The sequence below is a fragment of the Lactuca virosa genome, chromosome 6 (genome assembly GCF_052849685.1).
Source record: "Lactuca virosa cultivar CGN04683 chromosome 6, Lactuca_virosa_CGN04683_v6, whole genome shotgun sequence".
In the NCBI taxonomy this organism is placed as follows: Eukaryota; Viridiplantae; Streptophyta; class Magnoliopsida; order Asterales; family Asteraceae; genus Lactuca; species Lactuca virosa.
The window spans coordinates 174,602,508-174,611,176 of NC_136431.1; the positions used below are offsets into that span (position 1 = coordinate 174,602,508).

General features: G+C 42.2%; 1 pseudogene; it reads left to right on the forward strand.

Moving 5' to 3' along the window:
- The first annotated feature begins 5,740 nt into the window (after positions 1-5,740).
- On the forward strand, positions 5,741-6,906 carry LOC145122085 (uncharacterized; annotated as a pseudogene).
- The last annotated feature ends 1,763 nt before the right edge of the window (positions 6,907-8,669 follow it).

Here is an 8,669-nt window from a genome sequence, read left to right on the forward strand (position 1 = left end):
TCATGGGGAGCACCTAAGTGGTGCTCAAGACGACCGAGAGGATCCAGCAGGTTCGGAGCAGGCTTCAGACTGCACAGAGTCGGCAGAAAAGTTATGCTGACAAGCGCCGATCAGACCTGGAGTTCCAGGTCGGGGATATGGTCCTCCTGAAGGTGTCACCATGGAAGGGTGTCATCCGATTCAGGAAACGGGGCAAATTGGGCCCCAGGTACATTGGACCCTTCAGGGTTCTGGCCCGGGTGGGCAAGGTGGCATATAGGCTGGATCTGCCAGCCGAGCTCAGTCAGATCCACAACACCTTCCATGTCTCCCAGCTACGGAAGTGCCTAGTGGATGATTCAGCGGTGGTGCCGTTAGAGGATATCCAGGTTGACGACAGCCTGAATTACATTGAGCGCCCAGTCGCAATCCTCGACCGGAAGTCGAAGGATCTGAGGAACAAGAGGGTGGAATTAGTGAAGGTGCAATGGCAGCACCGAAAGGGTTCAGAGTGGACTTGGGAGCCGGTGGAAGAAATGATGGAGAATTACCCCGAGCTGTTTCAGGACCAAGCAGCAGACTTCGAGGACGAAGTCTAAAATAAGTGGGGGAGATTTGTAGCACCTGGTTCCTGGTATGTAAATTTATCTAAGTATTTTGCATTTTTAGCCTTGGACTCGGCGAGTTGTAGGCCCGACTCGCCGAGTAGAGCCGGGACATGGAACACGTTTAAGTCGGCGACTCGGCGAGTCCATATTCTGGACTCGGCGAGTCCCCGCTGTCTGGTGAAACCCTAATTCCAAGGGTTTGCACCCTATTTAAACCAACCTTATGCGCCCCAAGCTCGCCCCCATTCACCCTCAGAGCCCCCTATATCGTTCTAACATCGTTCCTTGTGAAATTGAAGTGTTTGGTGTGATTTCTTGAAGACTTTGAGAGAGAAAGGAGAGTAGATCAAGAGGAGAGGAAGGAGGCCAGGCATCTTGGTGTTATTTCAGAGATTTCCTTGAGGTATAAGTTAGTTTCCCTCTGTTCTCATGCTTATAGTCCCTTAGAGCTCCATTAAAGTCCTTCTTGAGCCATTTCCAAGCTTGGGTATGAACTAGGGTCTGTGATAAGCCGATCAACCTTTAGATCTAGGCATGATTGAGCTCTAGGAGCTCGGATCCACTGCCTTTATGAAGCCATATTGCATGAAAGCCCTAGATCTACTCTTTTAGTGCATTTTGAGCCCTAAAACCTTCATTGATGTTTATTTACACGTAAAGTTGGAAACTTTACGTGTTAATCAAGCCCTAGGAACCTAGATCTACGTATGGAATGAGCTGGATCCAAGCAAAATCGAGTATATATTAGTGGCATGTGGCCGACTCGGCGAGTCGTTCATCGGACTCGGCGAGTCGAGTCGCGAGTCCTCGAGTTTTCCCCTTTTCGTGTTGCTGAGTGGAGTCGTGAGTCATGGGGGGGTGACTCAGTGAGTCGGAAGCCAGACTCACTCAGGGAGGAACTCGGCGAGTCAATGCCCTGACTCGGCGAGCCTCAAGAACAGACTCGGCGAGTTGTTCATACAACTCGGCGAGTAGGATGAAGGACTGGTGGTCATCGGTTTAGAAGGGAACTCGTCGAGTCAATGCCTAACTCGACGAGTAGAGACGAGATTATGGTCAATCGAGTGGATAGGGACTCGGCGAGTTGGCAAGCCAACTCGGCGAGTCGGGTCAACTGGAAGTTGACTTTGATTTTGACTCTTGGTTTAGTTAGGGGTAAATGGTCATTTTACCCTGAGGGCGGTTAGCAGTATTTGACTAAGTGTTTTTGTGGGAATTATAGCCGGAGGATTTCCGGAGCAGCAGCAGCAGAAGCCCAGTCAGTTCCCACGCAGACTAGCAGCCACTTTGAGGTGAGTTACCTTCCAGTAGCGGTGGGTCTACGGCCACAATGCCGGCCCACCAGTAGGAGTTGCATGATAGATGATTGTCTCTGTGATATTCATCTAGGGTTGTTACTACCTGTGATATGTTTATGTGATAAAATGACATGATGCTATGTACTAGTGACTGTAGGGGGAGATAGTCCCCAGATTACCGGCCAATAGGGTCGAAGGGGCGGTCGTGCCCAGCCATGCTAGATAGATTATGTGATAAATGTGTTATGTGGTAGTAGTAAGGGGTGAAATAGTCCCCAGTACCCGGTCGAGAGGACCGAAGGGGAGACCAGCACCCAGATATGCTAGTCAGTACCCAGTCGAGAGGACCGAAGGGGAGGCCAGCTCCCAGATATGTTAGACAGTACCCGGTCGAGAGGACCGAAGGGGAGATCAGCACCCAAATATGCTAGTCAGAACCCGGTCGAGAGGACCGAAGGGGAGGCCAGCTCCCAGATATGCTAGACAGTATCCGGTCGGGAGGACCGAAGGGGTAGGTCAGGCACCCAGATATGCCGGACAATATATGTATGTTATGTAACTGTATGGTAGGTGGTATGATGGGGGAACTCACTAAGCTTTGTGCTTACAGTTTATAGTTTTGTTTTCAGGTACCTCTTCGTCGAAGGGGAAAGAGCTGGCGCGGTAGCGGCACATCATACACACACATTGATTTCCGCATCATGAGTTATTCTGGGATTTGTACTCTGACATTATTATGTTTTTATAAAATGGTTTCCGGACACGCGACATTTTTATGAAATGATATGATCAGTGAATGTTTTATTTCTAATGTTTGCTAAGTATATGTTTCAAAAATGAATTTTTTTTTTGGCTCGTATTTTGGGATGTTACAACTACTACAAGTTTCCTGGTCTCATCTCAGCTTTACTCGATTCAAGTTTGGATCCTCTGCTTTCAGTAGTACGGGCCCATACTACCTTCCACATCTATCCGTACTTTCCTCAAGCACTGCCTCGACTCCACCAAGTCACTTCTACTGCTACTGATCTCTGATACTCTCATCCTAGGCTTGCCCTAGGGAAATCTCTGACTCCACCTAATCCAGTCCTCAGCTGCTGAAGCCCCCCTTGTAATGCTAATTAGCCACCACCTGAATACCATCACATGTGACGAGGCTCAGATAATCCTTCGAGTAAAAGACTCACCCCTACAACGGTTAGACTCAAACAAGAGCTGCGCAATAGGGCCAAATCCAGCACTCTGAGGTTATTCAACCCTGATCACATGTGACGTGGCGTATTCACCTAATGGCTAACTCCCATCACTCCGAGTCCTACAAAGCACGAAGCAAGCAGCATTAGGACATAAGAAACTACTCAAGCAAATCTATCCTCATCACGAGAAACTGTACTAGCATACAATGCTAAGCTCATACTATCAGGCATAACCTAAACAGGCTATCCTACTGCTGTCTACTCAATACTAGCATGCAATTCTCAATAAGCTGAAACACATATAATAGGCACATAAGGCATCCTCCTAGATCCTTAGTCCTATTATAGCATGCTGTTCTACTGAAACTGGAACTGATAATTATAACATATACTTGTATGGGTAATTTGGGAGTACTTACTTGAGCTCGGCTGATCGCACGCACCACACCCTTTTCCTTTTTCAAAACTCTTTTCTCTTTAAGTTTCTTTTTTCAAAAGTTCTTTCGAAAACATTTTTCTTTTGAAAATTTTTCACCATTTCCTTAGTTTGAGTCCAGTCATACTCGAAAGTGTGGTTGAATCCCTCAAACCAAGGCTCTGATACCAACTTGAAACATCCCAAAAATACAACCCAAAAATTTTTGTTTTAACATTAACTAAAAACATAATTTTGAATATCATATAATCAAGCCATGTGTCGTGTATCTCAAAAAGTCATAAAAATGTATCAAATCAAAACTGATATCATGATCATGTGGAAAATATCTGAATAAACTCACAGGATAAACTGAAGCTGTGGTGTGTGTGTCATGCCATCATCCCGAGCTCTTCCCCTTACTAGCGGAAGTACCTGAAACCAAAAACTGAAACTGTAAGCACAAAGCTTAGTAAGTTCCCCCAATCTACCACATACCATACAATAGCATATAAAACAACTACTGGGTCTTGGCTACTGCATCAGACCGAAGTCCGGAAACTGCATCGGACCGAAGCCCGGAAATTGCATCGGACCGAAGTCCGGAACTAACCACGGCCTTGCCCTCTGCATCGGACCGAAGTCCGGAAACTACATCGGACCGAAGTCCGGAACTAACCAGGGCCTTGCCCTCTGCATCGGACCGAAGTCCGGAAACTGACTGAACATAGCATATCATAATCATAACCACTAGCATAAAACACATATATTGCATACTGCATCGGACTGAAGTCCGGAACACATAACACAAAACATGCTTGAATCACAAAGACATCAAGCACACTGAACTACTACATCGGACCGAAGTCCGGAAACTACTGCTAAGTAAATGGGCCGGCATTGTGGCCATAGACCCGTTCCTACTGGAAGGAAACTCACCTCGTAACGCTAGCTGCTGAGGTGCTAAATCTGAAACTGTTCAACTGCTGCTCCGGAACTCCCCGGCTACAAATCTCATAAACACTAAATCAGATACTGATAACTAATCTCAGGGTAAAATGACTATTTTACCCCTGGTCAAAGTCAACTTCTTGGTCAAAGTCAACTGCCAGTTGACCTGACTCGTCGAGTTAGGCCGTCAACTCGCCGAGTCCCTATCCTTTCTTCCAAATCTCTATACGCTTCTACTCGCCGAGTTTTAGCACAGACTCGACGAGTTCTTACTCGATACTAACACTGAGTCCGTCTTCATCTGACTCGCCGAGTTGTATGAACAACTCGTCGAGTCCTCCTTCATCCTATGAACGTGTTCAATCTACGACTCGCCGAGTTGTATGAACAACTCGTCTAGTCTGTTCTGGTGGGTAAGAATATTGCTTTGGACTCGCCGAGCCAGGGCGTTGACTTGCCGAGTCCCTCCATTACTAGATCTGTGACTCAACTCACCGAGTCCAATACCCACTCACTGATTCCACTCCTAAACTCTCAAGGGGGAAAAATCGGGAACTCGCGACTCGACTCGCCGAGTCCCAGGTATGCCATTACTATACAGACGATTTTGCTCAATTCCAATGCATCCAAAAGATAGATCTGGGTTCCTAGGGTTGGTTTTACACGTAAAGGGGAGATCTAGGTTTGGAATGGGATTTTAGCTCAACAAAGGTGGCAACCTTGAGCTTAAGGAACTCTGAAATGCTTAGATCTGAAGCCCATTCATCTTAACTACCCTTAAATCGACCTCAAAGTCTAGAAATGGCTCAACAACAACAATAGCAAGCTTATAAGGAGATCTAAATGATAATCAGCAAAGATTCGAGCTTTATACCTCAATGGAAACTGAAATGACACCAGAAACTCGGATCTTCTTTGCTCCTCTTGAAAGCTCCTCCCCTCTCTTCTTCTTCTAACTCCAATATGCACCAAAATCCTTCACAAGGTGAGAAACACTCCAAAAATGCACAAGGGAAGCCTAGGGTTTAGCAAGGGACGTTCTGAGGGTGATGGAGGCTGGTTAGGGCGCATAAAGTTGTTTAAATAGGGTGCAAACCCTTGAAATTAGGGTTTCATCCAGACTGGCAGACTCGCCGAGTCCGAGAATATGGACTCGTCGAGTCGCCAACTTAAACTGCGTGCAAATCCCGTCTCTACTCGACGATTCGGGCTACTGACTCGTCGAGTACCCCTTAAGAAATGAAAATTGCTTTATTTAAATCACATACCAGAAATGGGGCGTTACATAATCAAATGCATACCTTTCTTGTTTCCAATGTTGTAACTACCCCTGGATATATAGATCCTCTCTATATGGATACTTACTCCCTAACGAAAGAGTCAGATGTATACTCTTTTGGTGTGGTGTTATTTGAAGTATTATGTGGGAAACTATGCTTTGAGTATAACAATGGTCGTTGGCAAATTTTAGTGCAATTTTGGAAAAATGCTACAAAGAAAAGAAACTAACTGAGATTATCTTTGAAGATCTGAAGCAAGACATAGATCCCAGTTCATTGGAAACATTTTCAGACATTGCCTTTCAATGTTTGCAGAAATCTCGTGAAAGACGACCAAAGATGTCTAATGTTGTTGAAAAACTTGAGATTGCGCTTTGGTTTCAGGAGATTTCTGAAGACTGTGAAGAGATGGTAAACTTGTTGTGCCTCCTCTGGTTTACAGATACAATGAAGAACTAAAGATGCGTCTCTCCGCAGGAATCCTCTTCAATGGGGGCAAAACGGTAATCAGCTCAACGACTTTTTGAGTTATTTATTGCTGTTTTAGCTTTATAACGTGAAAAACAAATCAAAATTTTGCTCAGATAAATGTACCCATTTCCTAACTTGAGCTCTTTTATTGGACAGCGGTTTTGGTTAAATAAGAATGGAGAACGTTGTGAAATGATCTCCGGAGAAGAATGTTTGATTCCTGTTCACTTTGCATTGCCTACGTTTTTTTATTATGGTGGAAGGAATTCAACGTAAACTCTGATTCTCTGTTTTATGTCTATGTTTTTTTAACATTTTTCATGAGTACATATTAATCTATTCTTTGCTGCATCTTGTTGTAGATTTCAAATGGACTTCCATAAACCATATTATTGGGATTTTAAGATACATTTAAGAACACAATTTTTGTCACCAAGTATCATGTTCAAAGTAAACCTTGTGTTCAATTTTGGCTCCAGAACAGAGTATTACTTAGGCTTCAATTACATATTGGAGGGGGTGACATATTCTTCGACTTCATACCTTGTAGATGAGAGAGAAGCTGGATGGTCGATGACTGAATTGTTTCAATTTACCAGCGATAGCAGAAAATTTGATCTTGAAATTATGTTTCAATGCAAAAACCCATTGGGAGTAAAAGGCATTAAGTTTCAGCCCCTAGAGAGGTTCAATGGAAACACAAGTTAAATATTATTTTCAACAGTGAATCATGATTGGGTTTTTGATAAATGTTGTGACAAATGTGTGAAATGGTGATCGACTTCTTCCACCTGATGTGAATCCTTCCACCTTTCCTGAAAAATGGAAATGTAGCATGCTGGATTGACTATAAGTTCTTTAGTGAGGAAGAGACCACAAATGCTATAACTTCTCACATTCCTGATCTTGTGATTCAAGGTTTATTCATTTAAATCATTTTTTAATGTTGTTCTTAGTGTTTCAAATATTCTCAAAAAATAAATGAACCCCAGGAACATTTTGGTTGTATCAGATAGAAATTATGGTGATCAACAAGGTATATTTGATATGTGATTATTCGTTCTTATCATTTCTGAAACACTCTTAGTAGTTTAAAGGGAAGAACTCCACCGAAAACAAGTCGTTACATATTTATTGATTATAGCAAGATTGACTTTGAAAGAAGAGTGGAGATGGCAGTCTTTACCAGAATCAAAGTTCTTTCTTCTATCTCCCATATAGTCATCTCTATGTCTTTTGTACACCATGTAGTAAGATTTTTAGGAAACTGCAGCTGATCATCAGATAATCAAAAAGGGTCTTCAACCTGATCTAGCCCGGAAGTCAAGTGGGGTGTATATTGATTGTTGAATATTGATCATTGACTGTTGACTATTGATGTGTATTAAAGTCCAATTAATGTTATAGTTAGTTCCTAATGCCATATTATTTTCATCCATAAAAATTTTTTATATTTAAGAACGTTTATTATTAGCCACAATTATATGTTATAATAAGTTCCCACTTTGTACTTTTACTATGGGCTTACATATCAGCAGTGAATAGCCGTGAGTAAAAGAACGCAGGTTACATGTTAGAAAACACAAGGTACAAAATTACGTAGCATGAGAATTTTACATTTATTTTTAAAAAAATGGGATACAATTGCCCCAAGTACATCGACACTGTAGTTGAGAAAGAAATCAGTTTTCTTTTCAAAAGAATTTGATGCATAGTAGGGCCACAATCTATAATCTAGTGGGACACAATGTTTATTATAAAAAAGAAAATTGTATATCTAATATTATAAATGGGTAAAAAGCTAATAGGAGTAAACATTAGAGTATGATTAGGATTAGATATATGGTTGTCATATCATTTATAAAATTTGATTTTAGAGTAAAGGCTGGTAGGGAAACTATAGCCGGCATCTCTACATAAGTTTAAAGCAATTTAGTAGTTCTATTAGGTTTTCAAATTGTCATATGATTTAGGCTTTTTCACCAAAAATTGTATGTTTTGCACTCGTTTACAGATGAAGGAATAGGAAACACGAACAACCATCAACCCAATAACAAACCCTAGATTGACTTGTGCACATATATTAAACCAAAACAGAGAATCGATGACTCAAGTCATCTAAATAGATTCCAAAACCTTATATGCATAAAGAATAAATTTTTGCCGAAATTATACCTCAATGACCTTATTTGGTATGGCTCTAGTTAGAATACTGACGATAAAGCTTTGAATTCATGATGGTTCAGAGTATTAGGGTTTTGGTGGTTTCTAACTTTCTAAGCTTTCACTGGTTGTGGTCGTAGAGAGTAGCTCCAAAATGTATATGGGGTCAGATGGCGGGATATCGAAATATCAAAATTTGATAGGCGGGATACCAAATTTTGATGCCGGGATGTCGAAAATTAAGACGTTGTATTCTTTTTTCATCACACACATATATTGTCTCTTAGTAACATTAATAGAACTCGGTT